Below are 17339 nucleotides of genomic sequence, written 5' to 3'. Positions count from 1 at the left end.
CAACAAATTATTCTGAAGTTCTATAAAAGCAAAAAAAAAAACTAATGAAATTTTTCCTTCTACTTATTTTTAAAATTTGTAATAAAACTTTACTCAGCATGTATCTCCCCCCCCCCCCCCCCCCCCGCCCTTTGCTAGCTCTTTCTATAGAGCTCCTTAATGGGTTGATCTAATCCACTGAACTGACTTTCTGGAAAACTTTCTTGAGTGTCATAAAAGTATCTCCTAGACCGTATGTTCACCTTTTCTTCTTCTTACTTTGAGGTAAAAATATAATGAACAGTTGGCTTTCTGATTTTTAATTTTTTTCATTAAAATCACCATGAAATGACTTATCCAATATTTAAAAGAGTAACTTTAAAACCAGGGGCCTGACAATTCTGTGGAATATTATTTCCAGAATGTCTAAATTTTTAAAAACCCTGATGAGTCTTTTTTTAAAGTAGAATTACAGAGTTCAACAGTTTAAATAGCTTTGAGACTTGATTTTCCAGCCAACCACTGAGAAGTTCTAGGAAGTTAAAATCTTCCAAGTAAACTGACAAAGTTTAATTGGGAAACAAAGTTTGATCAATAGATTAGTATTATGTAAGTTTGTTAGTAAATGGTTATTTAAATTAGATTTAAGATATACTTTTAAGTAATTGGTAATAATCTTGGTATCCTTTAAAATATGATTTACAATAATTATGAATGCTTATTTTATACCTTTTATTCCTTGAAAGAATATAAACACACAATAGGTTAAGATTTGAGAATTATTTTAGTTTCTCTGAAGTCAAATTATTTTAAAATCACTTTAGTCAATTTGATTTTTTCATGCTTACAGAATCATAAGAAATCCTAAGTGCTGATATGTTAACTTCTCAAATTACTTAGCATACACTAGGATTCCACATACAATACCTGAAACCTCCACCACAGCACAATCACTAAACATAAGCATAGAGCAAACACTACATGTACTTCCCCAACATTGGCCCCATGGCCCTACGTTCTATGGATCTAACTAATCACATGAACTTTTATGTGTACTTAGCCATAAAAGGTCCTGTTATTTAGAACTAAGGGATGGAGACATGTATTCTCCCCCGTTCCCAGTAGCAAGTTCTGCTTGCCAAAGCTCTGCAAGTTGCTATCAGCGATGAAGATGTTAACACTCAGAATATTGGAACACAATGAACTCTTATAACCTACACAGCCCTAGAAACAAAACAAATATAGTTAAGTGCCTACACAAAGATTTCATCATGAACTTGACTTATTCTAGCCTGAAATCTCTAGATATTTTCCCATCATATTCATGTATCTTAAGACTAGGAAATTCACAGTCGTGCTCTTCTCTAACAGCAACCACCAAGTATGTGCCTCTTTGAAGTCCTTTTAAATTACTGAAGAAAAAGAATATGGCCTTTTTAAGTAATTACACAAAATTTTTATTCACAACAACAGGGTTAACCCTACTTGTACTCATGAGGAAGAATAGTGCTCTGGTATCTCCAGCTCTGCAAGCCTTCACTTCAGATGGGGTTCCTGTCATTGTGAGGGAATTTAAGAGGCTCTATCAGCTCTGGAGATAAAAGGCTCATGTACCTCTACTGCATATCCAACTTGTGTCTTATCACCAGAACACGAAGAGTTGTTGTGAGGACCAACTACCATAAAAAGACTTTTTCTGTCATCTTTATCGTTACCACATAGCTTAATAGTAAAAGTTTCTCCGGTGTCACAGGTACTAACAAATGGAATGCTGTAATCTATTAACAAGGCTAGGTGAGGCATATAAGAAACAGGCTAGCTTCAGTTTTTTCACATGCTTCAAGTTACCCACAACAAACACACTTGCTCAATGAAGAAAACACAGTCTGAAAGGCTACCATTTTGAGGAATCTGCTTTTAAGCGCATTCATTAAGGGTACTAGCACGGTGCACAGTCTGTGGCTATTACTGATGATTATAATGTTCCATTCTGAAGTAAACGGTACTTCAAAAGTACTTTACTCTTGTACATGAAATTGACAGCTTTCAGTGACGTTATGGCATACTTAAGGGGAAAATTCAATTATGCCAAAATACTTTCAATTTCAGGGGTGTGTATCATGCAAGTTGATTGAAGTTGCTTTTCTTAAATAATTAAGTTATTAATTTAAGCTAACTTGATACAACCTGTTCTATGTTCTTTTGTACCAGTGTTCCAAACACGTTTAATGATTCCAACTGCAAAGATTAGTTAAATGAAATCCTAAAATGAATGCAGCCACAATTTTCATCAGTGCATTTCTATAAAAGACAGAAATTTTATTTTTGGAGGGTCAGCTAAGCACCTTTAACAAACATTTCTACTCCTCACAATAAAGTTAAACTGTATTACGATTTTAATGGCTCTTCTTTTTATATTTTGGGCCAATTCGGTCAGGTATTTTCTGCGTACTTTAATCTACGGTATAAAATATAGGTTTTAGACTTTTTTCCCTAAGAGTATTCAAGTCTTTTACACAATAAACTTAAAAAGCAAACATATTTCAAAATGGATTGTGAATTAAAGGTGGCCAATTTTATTTTTTTAATATTTATTTATTTTAATTACCATATAACGTATTATTTGTTTCAGGGGTACAGGTCTGTGATTCATCAGTCTTACACAATTCATAGCACTCATCATAGCACATACCCTCCCCAATGTCCATTATCCAGCCTAAAGGTGGCCAATTTTAAATAGTTTTTTTAGCTTACGTGCTCTTATTAGCAAAAAATAATGTATTTAAATTTTTAGATATGCTTATTCTCCATGGAAATTATATATACACACATATACAAAAATATATAAACAAATACATATATATATACAATCATACATACGTTACCATAACCTTCCGTTTCTTAATAAAGAAATCTAGTATTCATGGTATTTTTCACTGAAATTAGTTTAAATATTTAAACTACACAAAGTCTGAAATAAGAACTGATAAAAATACCAGGGGGCTGGCATTTTCTGGAATTTTGAGATATGCTACAAAGTTTTAGACTCAGAAGTCTATACTGCCCACACCTGACAAGACTGTGGCTTTACTGCCTACAAAGAACTGAAATGCTCTTTAATGTATGCTCAATTTTATAACTGTCAAATTCCATTCCAAACAAATAGAATCACAATACTTAGAAGCAAAACTATGGAATTAAAAGTACTCAAAAGGTATATATGCATGTTTTTTTAAATGCACAAGGAGCTAATTAATCTATAATATCATCACCCACCTTAAATCTCATTTCTGTCAAGCACTGAGCAGTAAATGCTCCATAAATATGGCATGAATGGATAATCAGATCTAGCACAAGATAGGACTACTTGTAAAATAAAGGAATAGTATGTTTTAAGTTCCAAGGAACTTAAACTAAATAGAATTTTTTTAACTAAGGAAAGTTCTTCTTTTCCTCATTTTTAATAATCATTGCTAATTTTGAAAGATACTTCGTATTCTTCCTAGACACTTTGAAAATGAAAAAAAAAACCACAATTTTTTTAAACTGAAAATTTGAGAGAAAAAGGCATCAAAATTTATTAAATTCAACAATTATGAAATGAATACTAGTAATTCTAACCAAATCAAACACAGACTAGAACCAGAACCTATAGATCTCCCTCAATCACACAACTCTCTCCTCTCCCCTCTCCAGGAAATACTATCCTACCTCTGTGATGACAAAACTTTCTGGATTTTCTTTATAGGTTTAACACATATATACATCTCTAAATATATTATTTGGTTTACTTTTAAATATTATGGGAATGGAGTATTACACAATACTCTCAAGGGAGTCAAAAGTCAAACATGGATTTTCAACTGCACAGGGTGCTGTTTTCCTAACTATGGAGTTGTTCAAGGGTCAACTATAATTGCATTGAAGTACATTTCTACCTGCAATGAGGAATTGATTTGCATTCCTCTGATTATTAAGGAAATGAAGCACATTTCATACCTACTGGCTATCTGAATTTTCTTCTAAGTGCCTGTTCAAGTTTTCTATTGACTTGTTCATCTTTCTCTTATTGCTTTGTCATTTTTTAAATTTGAAATCAACATGAGTCCTTTGTTAATTTTATGCATTATAAAAATATTTTTTCATTCTGTGGCTTTAAAAAAAAAGAAACACTTGCCTTCAGATAAAAACAGGTTCTTAATTTTAACAAAGTCAAATTTACCATTTTTTTTCCTTTATAGTTTTTATGTCTTAAGAAATCCTTTCCTACCTCAAAATCATGAAGATAGTCTCCTATACCATCTTCTAAAAAGCTTTCAATTTTGCCTTTTGCATTTAAGTCTATAATCTTCCTAGAGGCAGATTTTATGCAATATATGAGGTAGGTTCCCTTAATGGTTTTCCTATATATCCAATTGTCCCAGGACAATTAAAGAGTCTGTTCTTTCCATTTATGCACATGGTTCTGTTTCTGAGCTCTCTATTACTTCACTGCTATGTTTGGCAATTGGTATTTGTGCCATTGTCATAGTATCTTCATTACTACAGCTTTAAAATTAGCTGCAATATATTGTAGAGCAAACCCTCTCACACTGTTACTCTTCAGGGTGTCTTCTTTTCCCCTTCAATTTCCTTTTATTTCAGAATCAGTTGTTGAATTCTTAAAAAAACAAAAAAATCCTTGGGATTTTGACTGGCATTTGACTCTATAAAGATTATTTTTTTGTAGCACAGATGTATAAATATTGAGTGTTCCATTCCACAATGATGGGATAATTCTGTTCAATCAACCCTGCATTCCTGAGAGCAATCCAACTTAGTCATGATGTACTGTCCCTTTTATACACTGCTGGATTTAATTTCTGTATTAGTTAGCATAAATAACATGAGATGCTTTAACAAACAAAAATCTCAGTGGCTTAACCCAATTAAGTTTCTTATTCATACAAAGCCACATGAAGATGCTTCTTATCTGAGAGAGACTTGCACGAGATTATTCAGAGCCCAGATTCATTTATCTTGTGCTTCCACACACAAGACCTCAAGAGTTCCCGTCTGGATTCTCCGTACCTGGCTAGCAAACAGGGAAGAGAGAGTACGAAGATCATGTGGGAGGTATTCGACAGATGAGGCCTGGAAGCAGCATGTGTCACTTCTACTCAAATTCCATTGGCCAATTTAGTCACACGGCCACTCCCAAAGGGAGGCTGACAGAGTCTATATGCGTGCCCAAGCAGTACAGAAAATGGATCAAAGTGAAAATAAGTGTCTCCCCTAAAAAAGATGTGAACTCAAAGAAGTAGACTAGTATTTTGTTTAGGAGTTTTGCATTTATGTTCAGTGAGGCTGACTTCTGATCCTTCTTAGAACTCTCCTTGCTGGTTTTGCTATCAAGGTCAGGCTACCTCATATAATGGTAAGACAGCACATTTCTTTTGCAGGTAGTTGTAGGCATTGCCTTCAGGCTCCTTCTCCAGTTCCTCCATAATCTTATTCCTATCTTCCTCAGTAAGAAGTGTGTGGTGTTCAAGCTATGGCTTCTTTGAATTTTAAGGTATCCAATTCTATGTTACTCCTAGGTTTGATTGCAAAGAGCCCAGCAAATGGCAGTGATACTTCTCCCCTCAACCCGGAGCAAAACCAATAGTTTTAGGGGGCCCTTAACTCACAGAAACTAGATATTGGGCAACCCAGTAGCCTCAGCTTACCAAGAGGGATAATGTAATTCTGTTGTAAATCTTCACACCTAAGTATTTCTTTTTTTTTTTTTTTAAGATTTTATTTATTTATTTGAGAGAGAATGAGAGACAGAGAGCACGAGAGGGAAGAGGGTCAGAGGGAGAAGCAGACCCCCCGCTGAGCAGGGAGCCCTATGTGGGACTTGATCCCGGGACTCCAGGATCATGACCTGAGCCGAAGGCAGTCGCTTAATCAATTGAGCCACCCAGGCGCCCTACACCTAAGTATTTCTGATAAACTTGATTCTCGGTGCACTGTGAAGTCAGGAAAGTATATCTTCAAAACTCTTGGCTCTTGGTTTTCACCATCCCTTCTTTGTGTGTTTTTTTTTTTTTTTACTTGTACAAATGACTGAATTTGCCTTCCTTTTTTCCAACAAAACTTACTGAGAGCTCCTACTAGGTTCTGATGTTCACTGATGAAATAGACATGGGTCACTGTCCACATTAAGCTTGTGAAGGTCATGTGATCTTCCCATGAAGACTAATTTCTACCATGACACTCTCACTTGGGTTTTGGACCCCTTCTTCAAAAGCCTGAGGTGGTTTAGTTGCAAAACTGATAAACAGGTTGAGGGAGGAGGAGCAAGATGGCGGAGGAGTAGGAGTCCTGGATTTCGTCTCAGGAATTCAGCTGGATAGGGATCAAACCATTCTGAACACCTACGAACTCAACAGGAGATCGAAGAAAAGAATAGCAACAACTCTCTGAACAGAAAAGCGACCACTTCCTGGAAGGTAGGACGCACAGAGAAGTGAATCCGAGGCGATATTCGGGAGGATAGACGGTGGGGGAGGGAGCCTCCGTCAGCCGCTTCTGGCAAGTGATAGAGCCCCGGAGCACAAAATCAGAACTTTCAGAAGTCGGCTCCTCTGAGGGACGTTGCTCCAGTGGCTAAACGGGGTGTGGAACCATCACTGGGACAGTGTGGTCTCAGGACCCTCGGGATCACAGAAAGACCAGGTGTGCCTGAGTGCGGCAGAGCTCCCAGGTAACGGAGCAGGGAAGCGGGCTGCAGAGGCGGAGCCGAGGAGTGGGATCTTACCTTGGGGATGCCATAAACTGTGATCAGCGGCACAGTCGAGGGGCTGCTCTTCTAGTAGGAACCCAACAAGCGGCAGATCCAGGGAGACTCCAGGTCCTCCCCCGGGAGGAGCGGTGCAGGAGCACAGCGCAGGGATCTGCTGGGTTTGGAGACTCCACACCGAGTCGGGTGCCAGAGATAGAAACGCTCAGTCACAGGCCGGGTGAGCACAGAGTGCGGCCGGAGACCGGGGAGTTGGGAGTGACTGACTGCTTTTCTCTGGGGGTGCACTGAGGAGTGCGGCCCCAAGTTCTCAGCTCCTCCGGGGCAGAGATGGGGAGGCCGCCATTTTCACATCTCGTCCTCCAAAGCTGTACTGAAAGCTTCCAGGGAACAAAAACTCCCGAGAGCAAACCCAAGCAGATTACTTAGCCCGGACTGGCAAAGGCGGGGCAATTCTGCCTCTGGCAAAGACATTTGGGAACCACGGCAACAGGCCCTCCCCCAGAAGATCAGCAAGAACAGCCAGACAAGACCAAGTTTACCAATCAATGAGAACAGCAGAACTCCAGCGCTAGGGGAATATTGCACAAAGAATCCATGGCTTTTTTACCATGATTCTTTAGTCTTTCAAAGTTAACTTTTTTAACTGTTTAATTTTTCTTTTTCCCTTTTTCAACCAACATCTAATCAATCCCTTTTTTAAAAAAAATCTTTTTTATTTTTCATTTTTAGAGTCATATTCTATCCCTTCATAGTAGTTACCCATATTTTTGGTATATATGTATATATATATATATATATATATATGTAAGTTGTTCTCTCTTTAAAATTCTGGGATACAGTTTCTTCTAACAGATCAAAATATACCCTAAATCTCTAGTGTATGGCTTTGTTCTAGTCTCCTGCCTGATCACATTGTCTCCCCCCCTTTTTTTTTAAATCCTCTTCTTTCTTTTTTCAACCAACTTATCAATTCCTTTTATAAAATCTTTTATAATTATCATCTTTACAGTCATATTCCATCATCATCGTATTAACCCTTATTTTTGTACATATATAAGTTTTTCTTTCTTTTAAATTTTGGGACGCACTTTCTTCTAACAGACCAAAATACACCCAGAATCTAGTGTGTGGCACTGATCTATGCACCAGCCTGATCATATCTGATCATATTCTGTTTTGTTTTTTTTATTTGTTTTTATCTCTTTCTTTTTTTTTCTTCTTTCTTTCCCTTTCTTTTCGCCCAGTTCCAGGTCTTTTCTGATGTGTTTAGTGTATTTTTTCTGGGGACGTCGTTACCCTGCTAGCATTTTGTTCTCTCATTCATCTATTCTCCTCTGGACAAAATGACAAGACGGAAAAAATCACCTCAACAAAAAGAACAGGAGGCAGTACTGACTGCCAGGGACCTAATCAATACGGACATTAGTAAGATGTAGGAACTAGAGTTCAGAATGAAGATTTTAAATATACTAGCTGGGCTTGAAAAAAGCATGGAAGTTATTAGAGAAACCCTTTCTGGAGAAATAATAGAACTAAAATCTAACCAAGTCGAAATCAAAAAGGCTATTAATGAGGTGCAATAAAAAATGGAGGCTCTAACTGCTAGGATAAATGAGGCAGAAGAGAGAATTAGTGATATAGAAGACAAAATGATGGAAAATAAAGAAGCTGAGAAAAAGAGAGATAAACAACTACTGGATCACGAGGGCAGAATTCGAGAGATAAGCGATACCATAAGATGAAACAACATTAGAATAATTGGGATCCCAGAAGAAGAAGAAGAAAGAGAGAGAGGGGCAGAAGGTATAATGGAGCAAATTATAGTACAGAACTTCCTTAATTTGGGGAAGGAAACAGGCATCAAAATCCAGGAGGCACAGAGAACCCCTCTCAAAATCAATAAAAATAGGTCAACACCCCGACATCTAATAGTAAAACTTACGAGTCTCAGAGACAAAGAGAAAATAAGCTGAAAGCAGCTCGGGAGAAGAGATCTGTAACCTACAATGGTAGAAACATTAGATTGTCAACAGACCTATCCACAGAGACGTGGCAGGCCAGAAAGGACTGGCATGATATATTCAGAGCACTAAACGAGAAAAATATGCAGCGAAGAATACTACATCCAGCTAGGGTGTCACTGAAAATAGAAGGAGAGATAAAAAGCTTCCAGGACAAACAAAAACTAAAGGAATTTGCAAACACAAAACCAGCCCTACAAGAAATCTTGAAAGGGGTCCTCTAAGCAAAGAGAGAGCCTAAAAGCAACATAGACCAGAAAGGAACACAGACAATATACAAGAACAGTCACCTTACAGGCAATACAATGGCACTAAATTCCTATCTTTCAATAGTTACCCTGAATGTAAATGGGCTAAATGCCCCCATCAAAACACACAGGCTATCAGATTGGATTAAAAAACAAGACCCATCGATATGCTGTCTGCAAGAGACTCATTTTAGACCCAAAGACACCCCCAGATTGAAAGTGAGGGGGTGGAAAACCATTTACCATGCTAATGAACACCAAAAGAAAGCTGGGGTGGCAATCCTTATATCAGACAAATTAGATTTTAAACCAAAGACTGTAATAAGAGATGAGGAAGGACACTATATCATACTTAAAGGATCTATCCAACAAGAAGATCTAACAATTGTAAATATCTATGCCCCTAACATGGGAGCAGCCCATTATATAAGGCAATTAATAACAAAAGCAAAGAAACACATCGACAACAATACAATAATAGTGGGGGACTTTAACATCCCCCTCACTGAAATAGACAGATCGTCTAGGCAAAAGATCAACAAGGAAATTTAAAGACTTTAAATGACATGCTGAACCAAATGGACATCACAGATATATTCAGAGCATTCCATCCCAAAGCAACGGAATACACATTCTTCTCTAGTGCCCATGGAACATTCTCCAGAAGAGATCACATCCTAGGTCACAAATCAGGTCTCAACCGGTTCCAAAAGATTGGGATCACTCCCTGCCTATTTTCAGACCACAATGCTTTGAAACTAGAACTCAATCACAAGAGGAAAATTGGAAAGAACTCAAATACATGGAGGCTAAAGAGCATCCTACTAAAGAATGAATGGGTAAACCAGGAAATTAAAGAGGAATTAAAAAAATTCATGGAAACCAATGAAAATGAAAACACAACTGTTCAAAATCTTTGGGATGCAGCAAAGGCAGTCCTAAGGGGAAAGTATATAGCAATACAAGGCTTTCTCAAGAAACAAGAAAGGTCTCAAATACACAACCTAACCCTATGCCTAAAGGAGCTGGAGAAAGAACAGCACATAAAGCCTAAACCCAGCAGGAGAAGAGAAATCATAAAGATCAGAGCAGAAATCAATGAAATAGAAACCAAAAGAACAGCAGAACAGATCAATGAAAGTAGGAGCTGGTTCTCTGAAAGAATTAACAAGATGGATAAACCCCTGGCCAGATTTATCAAAAAGAAAAGAGAAATGACCCAATTCAACAAAATCATGAATGAAAGAGGAGAGATCACAACCAACACCAAAGAAATACAATTTTAAGAACATATTGTGAGCAACTCTATGCCAGCAAATTGGATAACCTGGAAGAAATGGATGCATTCCTAAAGGTGTATCAACTACCAAAACTGAACCAGGAAGAAATAGAAAACCTGAACAGGCCTATAACCACTAAGGAAATTGAAGCAGTCATCAAAAATCTCCCAACAAACAAAAGCCCAGGGCCAGATGGCTTCCCAGGGCCAGATGGCTTCCCAGGGGAATTCTACCAAACATTTCAAGAAGAATTAATACCTATTCTTCTGAAACTGTTCCAAAACATAGAAATGGAAGGAAAACTTCCAAACTCGTTTTATGAGGCCAGCATTACCTTGATCCCCAAACCAGACAAAGACCCCATCAAAAAGGAGAATTACAGACCAATGAACCAATGAACATGGATGCAAAAATTCTCACCAAAATCCTAGCCAATAGGATCCAACACTATATTAAAAGGATTAGTCACCATGACCAAGTGGGATTTATCCCTGGGCTGCAAGGTTGGTTCAACATCCGCAGATCAGTCAATGTGATACAAGAACCATATGATCCTCTCAATAGATGCAGAAAAAGCATTTGACAAAGTACAGCATCCTTTCTGGATCAAAACTCTTCAGAGTATAGGCATAGAGGGTACATACCTCAATATCATAAAAGCCATCTATGAAAAACCTACAGGGAATATCAATCTCAATGGGGAAAAACTGAGAGCTTTCCCCCTAAGGTCAGGAATGCGGCAGGGATGTCCACTATCACCACTGCTATTCAACATAGTATTAGAAGTCCTAGCCACAGCAATCAGACAACAAAAAGAAATCAAAGGCATCTGAATCAGCAAAGAAGTCATCAAACTCTCGCTCTTTGCAGATGATTTGATACTTTATGTGGAAAACCCAAAAGACTCCCCCACAAAACTGCTAGAACTCATAGAGGAATTCAGTCAAGTGGCAGGATATAAAATCAATGCACAGAAATCAGTGGCATTCCTATACACCAACAACAAGACAGAAGAAAGAGAAATTAAGGAGTTGATCCCATTTACAACTGCACCCAAAACCATAAGATACCGAGGAATAAATCTAACCAAAGAGGCAAAGGATCTGTACTCAGAAAACTATAAAATACTCATGAAACAAATTGAGGAAGACACAAAGAAATGGAAAAATGTTCCACACTCATGGATTGGAAGAACAAATATTGTGAAGATGTCAATGCTACCTAGAGCATTCTACAAATTCAATGCAATCCCCATCAAAATACCATCCACTTTTTTCAAAGAAATGGAACAAATAATCCTAAAATTTGTATGGAACCAGAAAAGACCCCGAATTGCCAGAGGAATGTTGAAAAAGAAAAGCAAAGCTGGCGGCATCACAATTCCAGAATTCCAGCTCTATTACAAAGCTGTTATCATCAAGACAGTATGGTACTGGCACAAAAACAGACACACAGATCAATGGAACAGAATAGAGAGCCCAGAAATCGACCCTCAACTCTATGGTCAAGTAATCTTTGACAAAGCAGGAAAGAATGTCCAATGGAAAAAAGACAGTCTCTTCAACAAATGGTGTTGGGAAAACTGGACAGCCACATGCAGAAGAATGAAACTGGACCATTTCCTTACACCACACACAAAAATAGTCTCCAAATGGTTGAAAGACCTCAATGTGAGACAGGAGTCCATCAAAATCCTAGAGGAGAACACAGGCAGCAACCTCTTCGACCTCAGCCTCAGCAACTTCTTCCTAGAAACATCGCCAAAGGCAAGGGAAGCAAGGGCAAAAATGAACTATCGGGACTTCATCAAGATAAAAAGCTTTTGCACAGCAAAGGAAACAGTCAACAAAACCAAAAGACAACCGACAGAATGGGAGAACATATTTGCAAATGACATATCAGATAAAGGGCTAGTATCCAAAATCTATAAAGAACTTCTTAAACTCAACACCCAAAGAACAAATGATCCAATCAAGAAATCCAATCAAGACATGAACAGACACTTTTCCAAAGAAGACATCCAAATGGCAACAGACACATGAAAAAGTGCTCAACATCGCTCGGCATCAGGGAAATCCAAATCAAAACCTCAATGAGATACCACCTCACACCAGTCAGAATGGCTAAAATTAACAAGTCAGGAAATGACAGATGTTGGCGGGGATGTGGAGAAAGGGGAATCCTCCTACACTGTTGGTGGGAATGCAAGCTGGTGCAGCCACTCTGGAAAACAATATGGAGGTTCCTCAAAAAGTTGAGAATAGAGCTACCATACGATCCAGCAATTGCACTACTGGGTATTTAACCCAAAGATACAAATGTAGGGATCTGAAGAGGCACGTGCACCCCGATGTTTATAGCAGCCATGTCCACAATAGCTAAACTGTGGAAAGAGCCAAGATGTCCATCGACAGATGAATGGATAAAGAAGATGTGGTATATATACACAATGGAATATTATGCAGGCATCAAAAGGAATGAGATCTTGCCATTTGCAACAACATGGATGGAACTGGAGGGTGTTATGCTGAGCAAAATAAGTCAATCAGAGAAAGACATGTATCATATGACCTCACTGATATGAGGAATTCTTAATCTCAGGAAACAAACTTAGTGTAGCTGGAGTGGTGTGGTGTGGGAGGGATGGGGTGGCTGGGTGATAGACATTGGGGAGGGTATGTGCTATGGTGAGCGCTGTGAATTGTGCAAGACTGTTGAATCACAGATCTGTACCTCTGAAACAAATAATACATTATATGTTAAAAAAAAAAAAAAAAAGAAGATAGCAGGAGGGGAAGAACGAAGGGGGGGAATCGGAGGGGGAGACGAACCATGAGAGACGATGGACTCTGAAAAACAAACTGAGGGTTCTACAGGGGAGGGGGGTAGGAGGATGGGTTAGCTTGGTGATGGGTATTAAAGCAGGCAAGTTCTGCATGGAGCACTGGGTGTTATACGCAACAATGAATCATGGTACACTACGTCAAAAACTAATGATATAATGTATGGTGGTTAACATAACATAATAATAATAAAAACTAAAACGAAACTGATACACTGGTTTTGTTTTTTTTTTTTTAATGAACGAGCCAATTTATTAACCCAGCATCTGTTGTAATGCTTCTGGGTGGAAGCTGACACCTGTCTGGTGATTCTTTGCAGATCTTTTGGTGTCTGGTGTCAGTTTGCAGCCCCTATCTTGGTCCTTTTCCATTGTTTTCAGCCCCAAAGCCTTGGAGGACCGGTGGGCTACATTCCTGGAGCCTCTGTTTAAGTGGCTGGGCATGACCCCATTTCTCTGACACCCCCCATAGATCTTGGTTATGGAGCTGACCCCAGCCACGCCCTGTAGGTACAGGTGCTGTGCTGTGGAAGCAGCCCGTGTGCAGAACCAGTTCTCATCAGGGACACCTGGGTGGCTCAGTCGGTTAAGCATCTACCTTCGGCTCGGGTCATGATCCCGGGGTCCTGGGATCGAGTCCCACATCGGGTTCCTTGCTCAGCGGGGAGCCTGCTTCTCCCTCTGACTGACACTCCCCCTCCTTGTGCTCTCTCTCTCTCTGACAAATTCTTTAAAAAAAAAAAAAAAAAAAAAACAGTTCTGATCACAAGGAGCCAGCAAGCTCTTTATGCTATAGTGTCCACCCATTTAGGGACTTTCAGCTCCCCAGACTTTTTCAGGAAGATGGCCAAAGCGCTGATGAACTCCTGCTAGTTCATGTCTTTTATAGTGACTCCAGCCATAGTGTGGCCTCTGCACTGCCAGCCAGGAGAAAGGGAGCAATGGGGTTTCCCAGGCACGTAAGTCAGGCATCCTGCCTTCATTCTTGAAGATATTTTCTCTGGGTACAGAATTCTAAGTTGGATTACAACTTCTTCTCAACCCATTCAGGGTATCATTTCATTGACTATAGATTTTCATTTGCTGCTATTTAGAGTCAGCACTCCTTTGAAGATGATCTCCTCTGTTTAAGTTTGTCTCTTTGTCTTTTGTTTTCTGTAGTTTCACTATGTCTTAAATCAATCCTGGAAAATTGTCATTATCTCTTCAAATATTGCATCTGCCCCCATTCATATTCATTCTCTCTTCCCCTCCTTCTAGAACGCCAAGAAAAATTTAGGCTAGAATTTCCAACCAATCTTCCCTTTCCTCAACATCTTGTATTTTATACCTTTTCTTCTCTTCGTGCTGAGCCTCCAGATAACGTCAGTTCACAAATTCTTCAGCTATGTCAAATATATTTCCAACATGTTTACTAAGTTCTTTATTTTGGTTATTGTGGTTTTTTTCATTGCTCTAAGTATTTCATTCAATTCCGCCGTATCACTTCTAATTTCCTGTTTCTTGCAGATACTTTCAAGCTTTTTTATTAAAACAGAGTGAAGCTGTTTATAATCTATGTATAATAATGAGTATCTGAAGCATTTAGAAGTCAGTTTCTGCTATTTCTTCTGCATTTTGCTTATGGTGCCTTGTTTTCTTTTATGGTTGGTCATCTTTGTATGATGGACGCTCTCTGGTTTTAAAAGATTATTTGAAAGAGATTTTTTGATGCCTTGAATAAGGTGCCTTTCTTCAAAAAGTATATCAATTTGCCTCTTCCAAGTACCTGAGGCAAAAGTTTTCCTGGACTTCCTGTGTTAAATGACTCTAGACAATGAGTGATTCCACACAATGCTGGTACTTGTTTTAGAACCTCTCAGAGACAGGTTCTCTTTCTTACTTTTCTTATTCTTCTCTTTCCCCCATCTGTTCAGTACAATAGATCTCTCCTTGCAATCTTTTGCAAGTAGGGAAAAGACTGGATTTTTTCCTCTTCCCAAGGTCCCAATTTGATATGGGAGGCAATCCATTAGACTCAGAAACCTACAAGTAATGAGTTGCTCTTTGCCTCTGGATTCATCAAAACCTGAAGCTCAGTTTTCAACTGTTTTATCCCCGTGAGCAAATGACTCAGGGTAACCAGAACTTTAAATACTTCTTTACCTCTTACGTTCTTACCTTTTCTTAGATTTTGGTCTGGCATGTTCCTAACAGCTCTTTAATGCTATAAAGAAGTTTTTGTACAATTTATATAGTATTTTTAGTTCTCTTCAGCTGAAGAGTTGGTCCAGATAACCTGACCCAATATTACAGAAATAGAAAATTCATTGTTGTTAGGAAAAAATTAATCAAATATTTTCTAATGACATCCACAAAGTTTTTTGATGTTGTATTTGCTTTTTCTTTAAGTTAAATGTGGAAAAGAGTCCCACACTTTCCACAGAATTCCACTGTCAAGTTCTTCAAAAAGTTCAACACAGAGCTATCATACAACCTGACAAATTCCACTCTTAGGTAGATACCTAAGAGAAATGAAAACATGTCCATACAAAAACTTGTACACAAATTTCATAGCCACATTTTTGTAACAATCAAAAAGTGGAAATAACCTAATGTCCATCAACTGACAAAATGTGGTGTATCCATACAATGGAATATCATTTTGCCATGGAATGATGTACTGATACATGCTACAATATGGATGAACCTTGAAAGTATTATGCTAAATGGAAGCCAGATACAAAAGAGATTATTTATATGAAATATCCAGAATAGGCAAATCCATAGACACAGAAAAAAGGTGTTTGCCAGGATTAGGAGGTAAGGGGAGTTGGGAAATGACTGCCAATGGTTGATGAAAATGTTCTGGAATTAGTGTTCATAGCTGCACAAACTTTTGAATATATTAAAAATTGTATAATTTTAAATGGTGAATTAAAAGTTAATCTCAAGTATGTCTATAACACCCCTTGTGGTAGCCACTAGCTACACTATGTTGCCTCACTGAACATTCAATCCCTCCATTTCACATGATAGTGAAAGATACTGGGGGCAATGATTTATAAAGATACCAGGCAGTGTGAAAGCACTTTATGCAGGTTGCAGAAAACGCTGGAAATCTTTACCACGATTATGAATAATCACACTGGAATTTGTACCTATTGAGTCCTATACCCAGGTATATTAAGATTACAAGTGAACAGAACTATATGAAACAAAAGCCAACAGAATCTATGAAAACAGCTTTTATACCTTAAAAGAAACCAGCAAAATAATACAACTTCCCCCCCACTGAATAATCTTCTTTTATATAGCAGCCACTTATTCAGATGAACATCAGCTGATGAATGTGCTTTAAAAAAACAAACAAAAACACCTTCTATGATTAAACAATACAGTCTGCTCTACTATACTGTGTTTTGGCATGTAAATTAGGTGCTATGAAACTGATAAACAGGGAATGGTGTCAGTATAATAAAGAAGTCACTCTGGTTCACTGGGGATTTTTCCTAGGCAAGGGGAGCCAGAAAAGTGGAAACAGAATTAGAACCTTTAGCAGGAGAGGAGAAAGACCTCCTGACAGCAGGAGCATTTACAAAGAAGAAAGAAAAAAGAAAACTGAAAACGAGCGCTTCAGAGAAGTATTCCCAGCCTTGTCGAAGGTTGTAATATTTCCCATGCTCACTTTAATGGCACCCCCCCCCAGCTTCTATTGTTTATTGCTACACTGCCATCTGCACTGTCCTAAGACCCACTATCTCCATTCTAATTAAATGTTGTCAACATTTCTACTCAAGTAATTAATTCTGTGCATTTATAATACCCACTGTGGTAGCCACTAACTACACACTAAGTTGCCTCACTGAGCAGTGCAAGTTCTCTTTTTAATTACTAATTATTTTTTAGTTTGTGTTTCTCAGAACACAAAGTTGCACAGGTTTTGGAGTTTATGAAATTTTTCAGGAATGCATAAACTGCATTACAGCAGAGGCACCTGTACGTTTTTCTTTTTAAGTCTGTTTACTTCTCTAAAGGTTGGAAATAACATATACTGGGAGTCAATGTGGAAGATGGGGCAATACAGCAATAAAGGCAGTATTTCCAGGGTTATAGAGTATAGAGAATCACATCCCTTCATTCCTTCATTCTTGAGCTTTATTTCCATTGAAACATACTCTATACTTTTGTCCTTAATAGCTTTGGGTAACATTTGATGAA

At 38.2% G+C, this 17339-nt stretch overlaps 1 protein-coding gene across 25 annotated transcripts in view; it reads right to left on the bottom strand.

The window, feature by feature from the left end:
• Positions 1 to 17339, bottom strand: part of MEF2A (myocyte enhancer factor 2A) — a 175793-nt gene that overhangs the window by 38682 nt on the left and 119772 nt on the right. The window lies entirely within an intron of this gene.

The sequence above is a fragment of the Mirounga angustirostris genome, unplaced genomic scaffold (genome assembly GCF_029215605.1).
Source record: "Mirounga angustirostris isolate CCGP_5_RB_7025 unplaced genomic scaffold, mMirAng1.0.hap1 SCAF_9, whole genome shotgun sequence".
Taxonomy (NCBI): domain Eukaryota; kingdom Metazoa; phylum Chordata; class Mammalia; order Carnivora; family Phocidae; genus Mirounga; species Mirounga angustirostris.
Note: the sequence above shows the minus strand (reverse complement) of the source record. Positions and strands in the feature narration are given on the sequence as shown.